Source organism: Felis catus, chromosome E1, assembly GCF_018350175.1.
Source record: "Felis catus isolate Fca126 chromosome E1, F.catus_Fca126_mat1.0, whole genome shotgun sequence".
Taxonomy (NCBI): domain Eukaryota; kingdom Metazoa; phylum Chordata; class Mammalia; order Carnivora; family Felidae; genus Felis; species Felis catus.
The window spans coordinates 57,431,883-57,449,896 of NC_058381.1; the positions used below are offsets into that span (position 1 = coordinate 57,431,883).

The window sequence follows — 18,014 nt, forward strand, 5'->3', positions numbered from 1 at the left end:
CAGCAGTGATAGGCTCTCAGCTTTCCGAGGAGAGAGTATAATGAGCCCTCCTGCCGACTCCCCCCTCCGTCGCAGGGTGCGGGAATGCTCACCCCGGCGAGCCCCCCACCCCTGCCCGGGAGCACCGCGGCTTCCCTTCTGGGGCAGGGGCCAGGCTGGGAATGCATCCTGCGGTCAGAGCAAGCCGGGGTCCCGGGGACGGGATGCCGGGGTGCAGGGGGGCGGGGAGGCGGAGGCGGAGGCGCGGTGTTTCCGGGCAGGTCTGATCTGGGGGCTGGGCTTCCCTGCAGAAACGCCCAGAGCGGGCTCCGTGATGTTCCTTCCCTCCCCGCGCCATGGGCTCCACAACCACCACCTGCCCCGCCAATCGCCGCGCACCACAGCAGGGAAAGGAGAGGTGGTGCCTTTGGGGTGTTAGATTTTGCTCAGTGACCACAGGGAGGACCAGCGAGGCGGGGGTGGGGCTGTCGAGGGCCGTTTTGCAGGGCCAATCCCTTCTGGGTGCCCAGGGGGCAGCATCTGGGCACCGGGTGTCAGCGCTGGCTCCAGGCTTTGCTCAGAGCCCGCGCAGTGCGCGTGGGGCGTGTGTGTGTGTGTGTGTGTGTGTGTGTGTGTGTGGTCTTGGGGGGATCCCAAGGGGAGGGTCAGAGGCTCTGCTTCAACCAAGCCTCTCCTGTCATGTCCCTCCTGGTCTGGGCGTGGTCCCTGGGGACCTTACCTCCACTTTAGAACAAAGCAGGGTTATTTGGAGAAAGGAAGGAAAAAACTGGGGGCAGAGGCACCCGGAGTGGCAGTGCCGGGCAGCGTGCCCCACGGTCACCAGGGAGGCAGGTGGGTGGCGGAAGGTGCGGGGAGAGGAGAGGGCTGTGAGTGGGGAGGCAAGCCAGGGCCCGGCCTTTGTACACCCCTGTGCTGTTCTCTGGGGCCCAATATGGCCGAGAGGACGCCTTCCTTCTCTCTCCTCCCAAAAGCCCTTCCTCCTCCTCCCCTGCTTTTTAACTGCTTCCTTCCTGCAAGGCTCTTGGCGTTAGCTTCCTCGCCTCCGTGCTGCCGGCCCGGGTAGGGGCTCAGTCCAGCCATCTCTCTGGATGTTTCCAGGCGGTCAGCAGGGTGGGAAGAATCTAAGAGCATTCGGGATGCTCCTGGCTGGCGCCCCTCCTTCCTCTGCCTGCGAGCGAGCAGCCACGCTGAATGACTGGGAGCCGTCACACCATGTACGGCTTCCCTTCTTCCGCCCCCTCCCCTCGCTACCCGCTCCTTCCCCAACCTCCCAGGGTGGGGTGGGGACATGGAGGGACGGAGGGGACAGGGGGCAGAGTGACCGTTGTTGAGAAGGAAGGCCTGCCTGCCTGCCGTTCTTGGCAGCTGTCAGGGGGCAGCGCAGGCAGGGCCCCCTGGGCCAGGGCCAGGGATGGTGCGTCGCTGTGCGTGGCCCGCTGAGGAAGCTTCCGGAACACCAGCTCGTACAATAGCAGAGAGCATTCCAGAATGGGTAGAGGGGCGTACGGGGGGCTAGAATGTGCATTTCCGTTCTCTGTCTTGGCGCAGAGCTTGAAATGCCGGAGTGGCTGTGATGATGACGACATAGGACACAGACATGGTCATAGCACACAAAATGGGGCTGCGTTGGAGACAGAGGCGAGCCCGTCCCCTGGGAAATGCGTTCTTCCTTTCCTCTCTGCTCCCTGGAAGCGACGGGCTAGTCAGGAAGGTGAGGGTCCTCACCCCTCCCAGCCGTGCCGAGCCATTGCCACTCTGGGGACCCTCACTCTTAGCCCCACTCTGTTCTCGGGGGGGGGGGTGTGAGGGCCCCAGGGGCCATGCCGCTGGTGGTGACTGTCCTGCCGGCCTTTGGAGAGCCGGGAGGGCCATGCTGTTGGGGGCTGCCTGCCTGGCATCATTAGGGGGCCTCCTGTCTCTCCGTCCACCGCTGGCACTGCATGGCCAGAGGCGAGGGTAACAGAGAGGAAGATGTTCTCGGGAGAGCTGGTGATTCGACCTGACACATGTCAGACAGACCCTGGCCTCCTGCCTGCGTCCCCCCAGGGGAAGAGCGGCCGTGGCCGCTGCTCCCAGAGCCCCGAGAACAGCTCCTAAAAGCTGAGCATGGCTACTAATGAGCCCGCAGAAGGGTTGCCCAACCGGGGGGGGGGGGGAGCAGGCAGGGGCGGTGGGCACCCTCCGCCTGCTGGTGGGGCCCCGCGGTGAGGCTGCCCTCACCCCTTATGCTCCTGGCCACCTTGTGGGGCGTCTAAGGTTGACCCTGGAAACCACCTGCTGCCCTCTCTTATCAGGACCGTCCTTCAAGTGTGGAACTTTCCGGAATGTTTTCTCTGCATTGAGGCATGTATTTATTATTATTTCAAGACCACCCCCTGGTGTATTTATCCTTAAATAAAGCCGGCGGCCGGAACCTGGCGCTCTTACAAGAGAGTCCTCGGATAGGTGACCGACACAGGTCCTCAAGAAGCCCCTCGTCCCCGGGGAAGCGTCAGCGTGCTCGGACGGAGTCTGGTGTGGACCACGTACCCCGCCCCCATTCAGATAGCCGTGACCCCAGCACCTCAGGATGTGGAGAGAGGGTCTTTGAGGAGGTGATTAAGGTTACACGAGGTCACTAGGGTCGCCCTAATCCCAGACGACTGCAGTCCTTACGGAAAGCAGAGATGTGGACACACACACAGGGGGAAGACCCAGTGAGGACACGGGGAGAAGGTGGCCATCGGTGAGGCCGGGACAGAGGCCTGGGAAGGAACCACCGCTGCCCACGCCTGCAGCTCAGGTTCTAGCCTCCGGAATGGGGGGAAAAAGAACTCTCTGGCGGTAAAGGCGCCCAGCCCGCCTGAGCGGACAGCACCGAGTCTTTGGAAAATGCGAATGCAAGATGGACCTCTGCAAGATACCTCCCGGGTCCCTAAAAACACCTGCTCTGATAGGAGGAGAAAGTTCCGGAATGTGTGTGCTACCGCCCGCGCCGAGATGTTTTCATGCTCCAAGCCCCCTGCCCACCGCACTCCCCCTCAAAGAGGTGCTCTTTTAAAAATGTATTTACACAACAGATCGACACTTAAATACGTGTTTAAAGAGGAATTATGACTATGTTCACCTGTCAGAACGGCATGGTTTCGCTCATGTGTTTTCCAGTTGGTTGGATAAATAATCAGCTTGGGTGTTGTTTTTTTTTTTTTTAAGCCTACCATCTATGTAATTATGTATTTACCTCTATGATAATATCACATTGCTTTCAGATCTAGCTACGAATGGGGGTGAAATATTCCAGTAAAAGAGAGGGGAACGAGCCTCGTGCCTGCCCACCCCTCCCCCATTGTAAATCTGCCCCGCCCCTTCCCGGGGGGCGTGGCCATTGACGCCCCGCCTCCTGCAGCTTTTCCTATCCGCGACCCACGTGCTGAGAGGGCCTCCCAGTGTGGGGACCAGCGCGTGTGGCCCTGCCACCCATGTGGTCACCCATGTGCGGGAGGTGCTAGCTCCCGGGGACCTGGGTGGCAGAGGGCGCGGAGTCCTGCACAATCACGCGGCCTCTGTCGGTCTCACAGCCCCCCCTCCTTTGCTCCCAGAACCTTCGGTGATGATGCCCGGGACCTGGGGTGCCTTTGCCCTCTTTTAAATTTGGAAAGAATCTGGGTCCTATGTCCTTACTGCTAGTGACAGAGCCCTTACCTCATACGTTAGACGCCAGAGTAAATGAAGAGGCCCCATCATGCCCATTTCACAGACGGGGAGAGAGAGGCAGGGAAGCTCCGTAACGTGGCCCAGTTCAGGGACGTGCGGTATTTAGGCCTCTCGTCACCGGCGCTCTTCCTCCAAATTCCACGGTGGAAATTTGGGGACACGAAGCCGTTTAGCAATGGGGTCACGCATCTAGGGGGGCCACGCCGCTATCGGTGTCAGGAAATTCTGCTTTGAGAACACGATCGGTCCAAATCCTTCCCGCGTAGGTCAGGGATGGCGGCTTTCACCCGGAAAGCCTATCTACAAGGGCACGTTGGAACAGCGAATCCCTTAAAGTGCGCTCTGGGCGGCTGAGTTGTAGTCCGCGCCGTGGAGACCCCGGGGGACAGGAGGAGACCCTCCGGCCGGGGGTGGGTCCAGAGCCGTCAGTCCAGGGCGTTCGGAGGTGCGGGGGCTACACCCCTGCCCACGCAGTGGCGGGAGAATCCAGAGTCGGCGCGCGGACACGCGCAGGATTCCGCAGAGGCAGAGGAGGGTTTCAGCGGCCGGCTCTGCGGCGCCACGGGCGGCGTGTTGGCCCTCTCGCCGATCCGGTGTGGCGCTTCAAAGGTTGTGGGTTCTGGTCTCCCCAGCGTCGCCGCGCCCCGCGGCACGTGAGCGCGTGCGTGCAGAGGGGGGCGCGGGTGACGCGCCCATAGCTCTCGTCACCTCGGCTTTCTCGGGAACCAGAGAAGCTGAACTCAAAGAAAAAGGGGAAAAAATATTTTTTTTCCCTATTAGCAAAATCAGGTAGAAAAAAAAAAACAAAAACCCCAAAACCTCCACAAAGTTTCACTTCGTTACTAGGACCTTTTCAGGCGCAGGAGAAAAGCACTCAAGTTGGAGACTAAATCCGGGGGGGGGGGGGCCTGGGGGAATCTACCCGAAGGTTTCCAGACACAGTTTGGAAGATATACTTACACAAGCTCATGGAAGGGTCTGCCCAAGACAGGGTGAGAGGCGGGTCAGGCAGCGGATGTGCCAGGAATGGCCTGCCCAGCGTCCCCAGCTGAAATCAAGAGGCCTCCCTGGCCACGCCTAACCCCCCCCCCCCCCCACCAATCTGCAGGCCCCGCCTTGTTTCCACAGTTTTTATCCCAGCTGCCTGAACAATGTATAATTATTTCATTTATTGGTTTACCGTCTCTCCTCCCCCCTCCGTGAGGGCCAGTGTTTTGGGTCTTGTGTCCCCAGGGCCTGGCCCATAGTATTAGGTCCTAAAACATGGGGGTTGGAGGCAAGAGAGTGGCCCGGAGACACTGAGCTAGCACTGTCTGTCTATCTATCTATTCATTTATTTTTAGTAAGCTCTGCCTCCGACGTGGGGCTTGAACTCATGACCCTGAGATCAAGAGTTGTGTGCTCTACTGACTGAGGCAGCCAGGAGCCCCTGGCCTCTCTTGAGACGTTATGGGACATAATAGGGGCCCAGAGGGTGAGAGTCCAGATCCCAGGGGTGAGTCGGCCAGAACTTGACTTTCCCCCCATGTCTCTGCCTCCTGGATTCCGGGTGCTTCTTCCGTTCATGGTCTCCTTTGAAGACAAGAGGCCAGGACAACAGGCCCAAGACGCCGGGAGGTGATCTGAGGCCCGTGGAGGGCGTCAAGGACAATGCTACATGCCCAGAATCCGAGGTGTGGACCAAATCTGCAAATACTCCGCCTGCCGTCTTTAAGGGGATTTGGTTCCCGCCTGAATGCCCGTGGCCTCCTCTCTGGCCGCAGCTTCTGGGCCGCCTGCACGTGGGCACCCCTCGCCGCATCCTGTGGGAGTGCGGACGAGAGCCAGCCGCCCCTACAGGAGAAGTCCGGCCACGCTGTCCCTAAGAACGTGCGCTTTCGGAAGGAGGCCACCTGGAGGTTTCGGGAGCACAGGTGTCCTGGCCACCCCGCTACGCCTCTCGGCACCCCCCTACCCGGGCCCAGTGTCGCTCAGGTTGCAAGCTGTTTTGCTTCGGGGAGGAAGTGGACCATTGAAGTTGCCCTGGGTGGGGTGTGCGTGGTACAAATGCCTGCCCTGGGATCTTTTCAGAGAGAAGGGTTTCTTACAGAGCAGACCATCGGGACCAGCAGAGACGCTTTGACATACAGATTCCCAGGCCCCACGCCAGCGTGCCGAGCAGGAGGGCCACCGTGGGGCCCCGGACGCTGCTTCTCAACGCTGCTCTGGCCACCGATGTGCCGCTGAGGTTGACAGGGAGGAGGTGCGGGGAGAGCGAGTCGGGGCTGGGGGGGGCACCAATACCATGCCTGCCTGGGCCCCAGCCAAGGAACACCTTTCCGGCTCGGCTGTCTCGGAGGGGGAGAAGGGAGATCTGGCCGGAGAACCCCACAGTTTCCTTACCTGCCTCATCTGGCAAAGGCTAGTCTGAAAAGGCAGAGAGTCTTGTCAGTACAGAGTAAACCAGAGTCTGTTCCTTGAATGCAAATGTCCTGGGGCCGACATCACAAGGCCGAAAGTCAGAGCCTGGGGAACTATGGGCTCCAGTATGCCCCCCCCCCGTCCGCCCTTCTGCCGCCTCTCCTGGGGTCTGCACTGGGCGGCCAGGAAAAGGGGCACCTAAGGGCTGAGGCCTGCTGGTGCCCTTGGTCCCATCTGTGGGAAGCAAGGAGATGTCCTTGCCTGGGGGTGCCACTCACCGTCCCCCCCCATACCAAACAGGAAGCAATGGACTCGGTGGCAGCTGTGTGTCATCTGGGGAACGGTGGTCTGTGGATGGGGGTGACATCAAACCCCTGCCCTTGGTCTCCAGCAGAGTCGGGAGGAGGAAGTGAGCCTGGTCAGGGAGTCCTTTCTGCTACGTCCAGTGTCTTTCCATTAACCACTTGAGGAGAGAATTTAATTTGTAATAAATCTGCATTACAGTAGAAGTTCAGTGCCCCCAATGGCTATAAAAATTAATTCCTTATCCTAAACATTATTATATAGCTTTTGCAATGAATTGGCTTGTGGTTGGGTTCCTGGTTTGGGCCATTATGAGTAATTAGCGTGATCAAACAGCATCACATAATATTTCCCCTCTCCCTTCAGCCCTCCTCGGGCCTCCCCCCCCCTCCCCCCCCCCCCCCCCCCCCGCCGGTCTCATCGGCAACTGGATTCCATTAAGTAATCAGTCCCGTAAATGGGATACGCTGGGTCACAACTGCCTGCTGACTTTGATGGCCAAAAAAGATGTTTCCTTTCTATTCCTGAACGGTCGCTTCTCCCCTCTGTTTTTTCTTTTTCTTTCAAAGTACCGTGTGTTCTTGGGAGAGATCATGGTAATTTTCCTCCTGAAGGAGGCTGGTGAACAGACAAGGACTCTGACATCTGCTTAGGAAGGAGGGTTCCTTAATCCGGGATCCAAGGGAAGGCTTCTGAAGGTCTCGGAACTTCTTACGATTGTCTGGAAAGCGTGTCCACATGCATGGATAAGGCATTTAGTTTCTCCCTAAGGAAGTGAATCGGGAGGTTTCTGCAGATGTACGAAGGGGATCCATGTCCCAAAGGATAGTAGCTAATGTTGGTTGAAAAGCGATACAGACCAGACGGCCTGAGTTCCCCAATCTGGCGTTCACAAACCGGTTGGGGTCCAGGAGTTTGGACGAAGCAAATTTACACGTTCAGTTTCAGCAAGGTTCTACTGAAATTTAGCATTTCCTTCCATTATAAATGCACTCAACACACTACCGCGATTTTCCCAGCTATTTCTTCACTACATTAAAGTTGGTGCAGACAGCTCAAAATATTCTCTGTGCTCATGATCACTTAGAAATCACGTTGGTTATTCAATCAGCAACTGTGCCTTATTTGTTGCATTGATAAAGAGGCACATACACTTGAGTATCTCTATCGTTGAAACGTACTTTAAGAACTGGTACCCAGAGGCGCCTGGGTGGCCCAGTTGGTCAAGCCTCTGACTTTGGCTCAGGTCATGGCTCTTATGGCTCACGAGTTTGAGCCCCGCGTGGGGGCTCTGTGCTGACAGCTCAGAGCCTGCAGCCCGGCTTTGGATTCTGTGTCTCCCCCTCTCTCTGCTCCACCCCCGCGATGTCATTGGTTACCACTGTAATTCTATGTATGTTATTTTATGCCTTTATAAACATTATTCTGAGAAGGGGTTCATGGCGGAGCCACGATTAGATACCACTGGTGTGCATTAGAGCGAGTGTGTGTGTGTGTGTGTGTGTGTGTGCGTGTGCGTGTGCGTGTCTGAGGTTATGAGGTTATGTTGTATCTGAGTTTGGACACCCTCTCGCATCCTAGTCCCATAGAATAGCTGCCTGGTCTGTGCCCTGATGGCTCTCTTTAAAATGGGAATAACAGCCACCAAACAATGGTTAAGAAAGAACTCAATGAATAGAGAGGAAAAGATTTCATAACAACCAAGAGAGACTTGGCGATCTATAGGACAAAATTACGTGGTGTAACATATACGTAAGTAGAGTTTTTAATAGACAGGATAAAGAGAATGGGGCAGAAGAACTATTTGAAGAGATAATAGCTAAAATTTCCCAAATGTGATGAACTCACATCACATGAGTGAAATGTGAAAGAACTCAACCAATGCCCAATGGTTAAGAAAGAACTTACATAGGCGAAGCCTTTAAGGCAGCACCAGACATGACACCACACTCCTTACGTGGGCTTTCTGATTTAATCCCTCTCCAATGCTACAAGGTTAGTCCTAGAATTATTCCCATTTTACAGATGGGGGCACTGAGGTTTATTTTAAGGAAGTGGCAAAACTAAGTCAGACACAAGCCCAGGCCATTGGACACCTGAGCCCTTGTGCAACACGTTCTGTTATATTTACCCGTAGTATTTACCGTTGCTGGTGCTTTTTATTTCTTCTTGTAGGTCTGAATTCTGTACGGCACTATCTCCTGCCCTCCTGAGGAACAGCTTTAGGCATTTCTTGTCACGTGGGTCTCCTGGAGAGGAATTCTCTGAGAGTTCATTATCTGCAAATGTGTGTAACTCATTCTCATTTTCGGAAGAAGTATTCTCTTGATCTAGACTCGTGAGCCAACATTCCGCCTCCCGCCATGACTCACCCCACCCCCCCACCCCTGGTACTTTAAAATATTTTCTCCCGGGGCGCCTGGGTGGCTCAGTCGGTTAAGCATCTGATTGCGGCTCAGGTCATGATCTTGCTTTTTTCTTTTTTCAGAAGTTTGACTATAGTGTAACTAGGTATGGGTCGCTTTGCATTTATACTGCTTGAGGTTTTCTAAGGTTCTTGGATCTGTAAGTGAACGTTTTTCATCACATTTGGGAAATTTTAGCTATTATTTCTTCAAATAGTTCTTCTGCCCCATTCTCTTTATCCTCTCTATTAAAAACTCTACTTACGTCTATGTTACACCACGTAATTTTGTCCTATAGATCGCCAAGTCTCTCTTGGTTGTTATGAAATCTTTTCCTCTCTATTCTTCATATGGAAGAATTTCTGTCGACCTGATTTCAAGCTTACTAATCTTTGCTTCCATAACATCCAATCTCCTACTCAGTGAATTTTAGATTGTTTACTTTTAAGTTCTGGAATCAATTTGGTTATTTTTTAATAGTCTCTATTTCTTTGCTGAGATTCCCCATTTTGTTCATGACCAACCTTCATTTACATTTGTGAACACATTCTAAATAGTTACTTTAAAAAGGTCTTTTCTGCTCATTCAAACAAATGGATCACCTCAGATCTTTTTCCATTTCTTTTCTTTTTTCTTAATATGGGTCCATAGCTTTCTATTCCTTCACATGTCTGATAATTTTTGATCGCATGCTGGACATTTCAGAAGATGTGTTGTATAGAGTCTGGATGGTCTTATCCTCCTTTAAAAAATGTTGAGTTTTGTTTGGCATGTAGCTAGATTGTTGGTGAATGCTTTTCATCCTGCAAAGTTTGTTTTTATTCTTTGGGCAGACCTATTTTGGTTTTCAACTTGGATCTAGGATGTGGCCCTTACTCTAAGACATGGTCTTTACTCCTAAGGCCTGGGCTTTCTGGGATCTCCATATAATGGTGATTTCAGTTAAAATATAGGCTGTAGGTCGATGTAAACTTCTCTTTGGGCCTTTGAAGGTGCATCCCAAAGAGAAAGTCAGTTATTCTACGTAAGAGGGTGAAGAGAAAAGTACAGTAAGAAGGAGGTTTGCCTGGGGCGCCTGGGTGGCGCAGTCGGTGAAGCGTCCGACTTCAGCCAGGTCATGATCTCGCGGTCCGGGAGTTCGAGCCCCGCGTCAGGCTCTGGGCTGATGGCTCAGAGCCTGGAGCCTGTTTCCGATTCTGTGTCTCCCTCTCTCTCTGCCCCTCCCCCGTTCATGCTCTGTCTCTCTCTGTCCCCAAAATAAATAAACGTTGAAAAAAAAATTAAGAAGGAGGTTTGCCTGACTGTTGGTAGAGATCTGCTGAATATATTAAGATGTTGAGGGCAGAGAAAATGTACACCAGTTACAGGTTACAGATATAAATCCCAAAATGGAAAGTCATAGGACAATATTCATGAATTGCAGGAATGGATCTGTGACAGGGCTGCTTCTCATTAGGACACCCTATAGAGAAAGTTCAAGGGTTTACTTACGATCTGGTTCAGGGTCCTTGGAGTAATGCTGGGGAGGTGAGCTGGTTATTGAATGCTTTTTTTTTTAAATTTTTTAATGTTTATTTATTTTTGAGAGAGAGAGAAAGAGAAAGACAGAGAGCAAACAGGGGAGGGGCAGAGATAGAAGGAGACGCAGAATCCCAAGCAGGCCCCAGGCTCTGAGCTGTCAGCACAGAGCCCGACGAGGGGCTCGAACTCACGAACCGCAGGATCATGACCTGAGTCAAAATCAGACGCCCAACCGACTGAGCCACCCAGGTGCCCCTAGTTACTGAATGTTTTTAAAGAAACACTGCCGGATTATTTTCAAGCACCCGTAGTGACTACTTAATGTACTCAAGTGTCTCAAAGTTACTTGGTAAGTATGAGAGCAAACAGATAAGTTTACTTCGTGATATTGGAATGTTACCTCTTTGTATGCAAATATGTGTTGTAATAGATGCACTTGAAGACAGTTTCAGTTAAAAGTAGACTCTCCCCTGTCATCTTGGGCACATTATTAAGTTGCTCAGGTAATTCCTTGATTCAGGCACAGAAAAAATACACTTCACCTTAGCCCATATGGAATTTGGAATGAGAAGTATCCGAATTGACACATTTTGAAGGTAAAAGGGGTAATATCCTTTGCCATCAGAGCGGCAAGGGTATTTGTGCTGGTTCCCTAGTATTATGTGATAACCCCAAACTTAGTGGCTTTAAACAATAATGACATTAATTTTGCTCATGGGTGCAGTGGGGGCACAGCTTTTCTCCGCTCTACTCAGCATCAGATGGGATGGCTCAAAGGCTGGGGTCGGAATCATCTAAAGGGATGTTCACTTACAAGTCTGGCGGCTGGGGCACGTGGGTCGCTCAGTTGGTTAAGCATCTGAGTTAGGCTTGGGTCATGGTCTCACGGTTCCGGAGATCGAGCCCGGTGTCGGGCTCTGCACCGACAGCGGGGAGCCTGCTTGGGATTGTCGCTCTCTCTCTCTCTCGCCCCTCCCCCACTGTATTTGTGTTCCCTTTCTCTCTCAAAATAAATAAACTTAAAAAAGTGAAATCGGCTGTTTTTAAGAAAACAAGTCTGGTGGCTGATGCTGGCTGTCATCTGGGTCCTCGACTGTTGTTTCTCCATGTGGCTCGGTTCCGAGGGTGTGTGTCTTGGGAGAGGGAGCCAAGCAGAAGCTGTATCACTGACTGATTTTTCCCTCTGACCCACTGCTGTCCCTTTTTTATGTCCTAAATGTCCTACACGTCCTCCTACATTCTATGCAGCCACTCCCGCTCCTCCAGATGGGCTCAGGTGGGGACAGCCAGAGTCTTTGGTCCCTCATCCTGTCTGTGTGACAACCTGTAATGCTTGGGGGCAGCTGAGTCCTCCAGGATCCCTGTTCTGATGGGCTCTGATAAGGATAAACTGAATGGCTTCGGTTCTGTAGAGGTGCTTTTGTCTTTCAGAGAGACCGTCAGAGCTGGATCCCCATGTCAGCAGGGCCCCCAAGGTTCCTAACGTCCAGACCCTTCCCTGATGCCTTGTCTCGGTCCACTGCTCTGTATTCTCTGCTGCCTCGGTGTCTCGGTAGTTCCTGACCAAGCCAAGGGGTCTGAAGCTTTGTTGCTTCCTCTAAGGACTTGACTGTCAAGGGGAATTAGCTTGAGAGGAAATGGGGATAGAGACTCGATGTGAATTTAAGGTACAAATCTCCAGGATCTGAAGAGAGTGGGTGTGACAGCCAGTGCAGGCCTCAGGGACCATGATGGAGATGTTCACACAGGTGCTGAACTGTGTGCTGACCCCTGACCAGGGAAGCACCTGCTGGGACCAATTAAAACCTCTCTTTCTGGGCTGGGTTCATTTGCATCAACTCTGGGCCCCCAGGACAAATTTTTCAGAAGGCCTCCTATTCTTTGCCCAATGAAAAAGGCTCGTCTCTTGTCAGATGTCTGTGCTCACACTGGCTTCCTGGGCAAGCTCGGGCTGGTGTCTCAGACCAGGTTCCCTGATCTGTCCACACCCCTGTGTTCTCTGCCTTCTCCGCCACACACCTCTGCTGGTAATTGTTTGTGTTTCTTCCCAGACTCCAGCACCAAGGACAGGGCTTTTGCATTGTTTGATCATCCTGGAGAGCCCAGGCTTAGCCCCACAGTAGGTGTCACCTGCTCAGTGAAAGAATGCATTTCCTTCCATGACACCCGTCTGCCCCCTTGGGAGACAGACGCTGCACAAGGCCATTCATGGGCCATTTCGCAGAAGGCTAGCCAGTTGGCATTTTCTTTACCATGGTTAAGTCTCTCTGCTAGTTTCTGGGCCCACCCCTTAAGGAGCTTACAGCTGAGCTGGGAAGATAAGCTGTAAGTACATGAAAAGATTATTTTTATTTTTGGAAAGTTGAACGTTTTAAACCAACATCCCATGAGGCTGTGGGGTTAGGCTGGAGGTAGAACTGGCTTATCCAATTTGGAATCGCTGAGAGAGTTCCAGGAAGGGCTTAATTCTTCATCCTCCCCCCACCCCCCCACCATTTTTTTTTTTTTTTTTTGAAATTCTGCAGAGATTGAGATACTGAGGTTAGGACAGGGAGAAAAAGCAAACGTCGAAATGTCAGGCGATGTGTTGGAGCAAAGGGGGAGCTTTCAAGATAACGCCAGAGGGCCTGGCTCTGGGGGGCCCCCGCGGGCCATCTTGGGTGGGGTCTGGCCAACGCAGTTGACCAGAACACCATGCACGACAAGCTGTGTGCCTATTCTGGCTGCTGAATATGTGACTTAAGTGGCACACCGTAAACACGTTCCCAGGTGCTGCCTTTGTCCCAGGGAGGTTGGCAGAAGGTGCCAGAACTTCTCACAAGGAGCCGACGGCCCCCAGAGCTGGCGGAGCATGAAGGCAGCACCTGCATGGCGAGGGGAAAGCCAAGACAAACTGCAGGGTTCTCGTCTCCTTCCGGGGAATCCTGAGCCTCTAAAGCAACCGGGGGTAATTGCGCCCAGAGGCCATGGGGTGGCAGTGTGGAATTAAACCCCTGAGCGTGTTCCCCTAACAGCTCTTGCGCCTGGAGCCAGACGCTGCTGGAAGCTGGGCATGCAGCCCCACGCAGGCTGGGAGTTGGGGCAGGAGCCGCGACGGTTCTCCCTTGATTTAATCGCCCCGTGCGCCGAGCTGAGACCGCGTCTGCCGGCCGTCTCTCAGGTTGGGCGGTTCCCCTCGTCCCGAGGCTTTGGGGGGCCCTTCCTCACGGGGCTGGGAACACGCTGATAAAAAGTTAATTTCTATTTGCTGTCGCTCAGTAATTGGATGAACACGAAAGCAATTAAATATTAAAACATACAAACAAATAACTAAGTCACCGTAATTAGCCAAAGTTTGATCACTGTCATATTTATTTAAGAAGAGGTGATATGTCTCAGCAGGTGACATTTTAAATACCCCGGGCCTCTCTGGCGTTGTCTTCGGAGAATGCTGAATAATGTGCGGAGAATTTAATTAAACCCTGTTGTAAATCAGCTATGATGACAGGGAACTGACAACCACATGTTGAAATGAGAATTAGTCCACAGCGAGGGATATTAATTAACTCCTTTTCTGAAGGCCTTTGGCACAGAGTGGCATTTTAAAAAACATAAGAGGAGGAACCAAGCAGCGCTTTGGCATGGGGAGGGGACTGTGCCTGTAATTATTATTTATAATCATTATTATTTATGGCTGGAATTTCTGCAGTCGCCTAATGCAGCTAATGATCGGGACAGCGAACAACGAGATTAAACAGTTCTTCCCCTGGGAGCCAGGTAGAAATCAGCGGCACCATAGGACGCCAGGGGATGAGGGGGTCCCTTTGGAAAACAGGAGCATTGTTTTAAGCTGCGTCCAACTCTCCTCCAGATTTGGACTCAGGAAGAAGATACAGACGTGCGGGAATTGCGAACGCACAGACCTCGCAGATGAGAGCGGCCTCGGAAATCGCGAGGCCTAACCCCACTCACCTCCGGGAGGAGGAGGAGACGGAGGCCCAGGGAGATTAGAGATCCTGCCCAAGGTCGTGGGCTAATCCGGGCAGAGCGAGGGTGCAGCGTGACCCTATGCCTGGGTCAACAGAGCAGAGTCCCCCAGAGTCTGGAAATGCTGAGGACGTGGATGGGCCGAGGATGGAAAGGGGCTGCTGTGGGCCTCGGGGTGATGGCAAGGCCGCGTTTGTCTGACGACGCTAAAGCTGTAGGTGAAAGACCGAGCAGACCGGGGTGGCGTGGGGACCCTCGCTGGGACCCCCCGCTCGGCCCTCCGCTCGGCCTTCCCCTGGCCCAGAAACAAGGCTGCGTGTGAAGACGAACACGTGGCCAACAGGTGTCCCTCCGCGGGGAGGGGACATCATCGCTCTGGGAAGAACCTGACCTTCCTGTGAGGACGGACCACTTGGTGCATCCCGCCGCCTGGAACCTGTCACTGGGTTACAGGAGCCGCGCGACACGCACCACTGGCGATCCGGAACCGGGCCGGGAACGCGCACCGCCTTCCGCCTGCAGGTGACTGCAGCCAGAGGCGAGCGCGGGTGCCCAGGGTGTGCACTGTGCCGGCACCCTATTGGTTCCCTGGGTTGGTGATGGACAACTGTAGCAGCCAATCGAGAGCTTGAAAGGGCGGGACGTGAGTTGTATTAGAGAAGGTCCCAGGGGGGCCTGACCCTCCCCCTCCCCACGTGGGCGGACGGGGGGCCTCCTGTCCCACGGGGGTGAGACTCCGAAGAGGGCGTCAGGACACAGTCGTTACAACCCTCCCCAAGGTCGGAGGTGGCTGATTCAGATGCAAGCCTCAGCTTCAGGGTCTCAGGTGTGCGTGTGCGTGTGTCCCCGATGCTGGGGACCCCCAGGGGTCCCCAAGGAAGCGTGGCTGGCGGCAGGCGTGGAAGTTAGGCCAACAGCTCTCTTGGCCGAGTCGAAGATGCATCCACAGGCAGAGCGTCCCGTGGGTTTGGTTTGGATGATGTTATCTGCAAGGTCAGGGACTTAACAGAAGCTTAGCTTAATCCCCGGGGCCCTGCAGTTCCTGTGTCAAAGTCACTGACCCAGAGGTACAGGGCCTTGGCTCGCGGGGAGCCCATCTGATCTGGGTCAGCCAGAGCCGTACGACACAGGCATTTTTGCGCCTCCTGACAAGGTCTGGCTGGCAGTTAGAAGGAAACGTTCTTGTTACTACGTCCCCGCTGAGCGGCAGTCCCTGGCCTCTCCGGAAGCCGTGCTGCACAGCTCACCTGTTTGTGGCCTTGGGTGAGGTCTCACGGGACCCGGCAAGGCTGGGAGGAGAGCAGCCTCGTGTTTCCGCTGGAGAACGAACTGGCGGCATCGCAACCGCCAGGCCCAGCCCCAAAAGGCTGAAGGCCACGGCCAGGTACGGGGTGGGGGCAGCGAGTTCAGGTGGGAGCCCAATCCGGATCTTTCTGGCCCTGCCTGACCTTGCGGGATTCAGCCGCAGCTTCGACACCTCCCTCCTGCTTGCCGGCCACCAACACCCGGAAGCTGGTCCCCAGGCCCCACCCCTTCCCCAGGCGGGGCCGGCTCAAGCAGGCCCCGCCCACCGGCTCCGGCCCCGGAGGAGGTCCCCTCCAAACAGGTCACAGCCCCTCTGCGTTCCCTGGTCTCTCTGTGGGCACCCTCCTTCCCGAGCTGCCTGCCACCTTGAGTGTACCCTTGCTTTCCCAGCTCCCCCTCCTCTGCCGTCCTGCCCCCTCCCTGCCCTTTCCTCGGCATGGCCTGGGGTTCTGGAGTCCCTAAAGAAATGGAGACGGCTGACCATGCTGAGGCTGGATCCAGTGACTGCGTCCAGTGGCTCCCAGGACTGATCTGTGCTCTCCTCTGGGAGCGGACTAAGTGTGTGGGTGGTTCTGTAGGGATCAGGTCCCTTTGCAAGGCTCCATAGTGGATTCTGACAGGCAGCCAGGGCTGAGAACCCCAGGGAAGGTTCTGGAAAGGGCTCAGAAATGAGATTTCCCCGGAAGCTGCCCTGCCGGGAGCACTGTTTTGGGAACACAGATTTCAGACTCAAACCCATCGGGGCTTGGCTGTCCCCTAACTGGTCGTGTCCCTTTGGACTAGTGACTCCACTGGCCAGTGTCTCGGAGCTTATCAGCAAAAAGGAAATAGCTCCTTAAGGAACAGAGACTGCCCGAACCAGCTCAAAAAACCCAAGAAGGGCTTTGATTGTAAGAAGGGGAGGTGTCCCTGGAGTCACGAGTGCCCCCCTAGTTCAGCAGGCCCCTGACCAGTCCTGTGGTCTCTCTGTAGGTAGGCACGTGGACCAGCCATTCGGAGCAAGACTCGATCTCTGTGCGTGTCAGTTGCAGATTCCCAGGGTAGTGCCCCCATCTGTCCATTTGGCATTCTGTCTGCTTGCTCCCAGAACGTCGCCTCTGTCCCCAACACTGCTGTGGGCTAGGATATTGGAAACATCCTCGGAGCCGGAATAATCCATCCTCCCCAGGTGACACTGCATTAAAGGCAAGACGCTTGTGTTTGGAGAATAGAGACCACGTCGTGTCCCCAAGCACGGACAGGAGAGATCTGGGCCTCCCCTCTGCCCACTCTCCCAGCATCTGCCCCCGGGGTCGGGCACCAGGGACGTGCGGGGAGTCTATTAATCTAAGTGGAAGGCAAAAGGTCTCTTTCCAGGGCTCTGGGCTTTGCAGACCTTTCCTTAAACAAACAGGACAATTTATTTGTCTTCGGTCAAACTACGCAGAGGTCAAGGGGCTGGTGACCCCTTTTAGTTTGCAGTGATGGGGTCACTAGGTTATTTGCTCATGGGCCAGGACGATCCCCAGTCGGGGGAGAAGTGGCTCATGGTAGTTAGACCTCAGCCCCTTGCCTGCCTTGCATCTGTCATCCTGACCGCATAGGCAGCCTGTGATGGGCTCACACCGTTCCTCAACACGCCTCTCAGCGCACGGTCTTTCTTTTCCAAATCCTCACCTCGCCTCTGTTTGGTGCCCTTCCCCCACCCCCCACCTTCTCTCCTAAGCTGTTACCCCTCTGGGCCCCCAGGGAGTATTCTCAGCATGCTGGATGACCCGCAAGGATGTCGGCGCACGTCCTACCCAGCGACCCTCTCTCTGGACGGCACAAACCTCCAGGGAAGAGAGGCCAAGGAGGCGCCGCTCCGGTCCGTCAGGCCCCTGGTTTGCAAATGAAGAGCTGCCCTCAACATGTGTGTAAGTTAGAACATGGAAAAGGCTCGTCCTGAGGGCCCGAAACGGCATAGCTGTGGAATAAATTGTTTTGAAAGTAACTTGAGCATCACTAACATTAATTATTTGGCTTGGCGTTTGCACCCTGACTTGAATACATTCCACATTTATTGATAATAAATGTTACCTTCCTGTTACAAATTTATATATATATGTATATATATACATATACGTATGTGTATATATACATATATGTATGTGCATATATACGCACACATGTATGTATATGTACATATATGTGTATATATGTACATATATATGTTTATTTTTGAGAGAGAGAGAGACTGAGTGCAAATGGGGGGGGGAGGGACAGAGAGAGAGGGAGACACAGAATCGGAAGCAGGCTCCCGGCTCTGAGCTGTCAGCACAGCGCCCGACGCGGGGCTCGAACCCACGAACTGTGAGATCATGGTCTGAGCTGAAGTCAGACGCTTCACCAACTGAGCCCCCCCACACCCCCTCCTCCACAAACTTATATTTTAATGAGGTC

General features: G+C 54.1%; 2 long non-coding RNA genes across 3 annotated transcripts; both read left to right on the top strand.

Moving 5' to 3' along the window:
- The first annotated feature begins 302 nt into the window (after nucleotides 1-302).
- Nucleotides 303-3,170, top strand: LOC109494474. Its single transcript, XR_006589997.1, has 4 exons — nucleotides 303-397; nucleotides 1,099-1,214; nucleotides 1,549-1,711; nucleotides 2,295-3,170. It is a non-coding gene; the product is annotated as an uncharacterized LOC109494474 (long non-coding RNA).
- Nucleotides 3,171-13,737: 10,567 nt separating this feature from the next.
- On the top strand, nucleotides 13,738-17,565 carry LOC111557807. 2 transcript variants are annotated; one of them, XR_006589999.1, is made up of 2 exons: nucleotides 13,738-16,151; nucleotides 16,566-17,565. It is a non-coding gene; the product is annotated as an uncharacterized LOC111557807 (long non-coding RNA). The 2 variants fall into 2 exon arrangements; XR_006589998.1 differs by having other exon boundaries at nucleotides 13,738-15,672.
- Nucleotides 17,566-18,014: the final 449 nt, after the last annotated feature.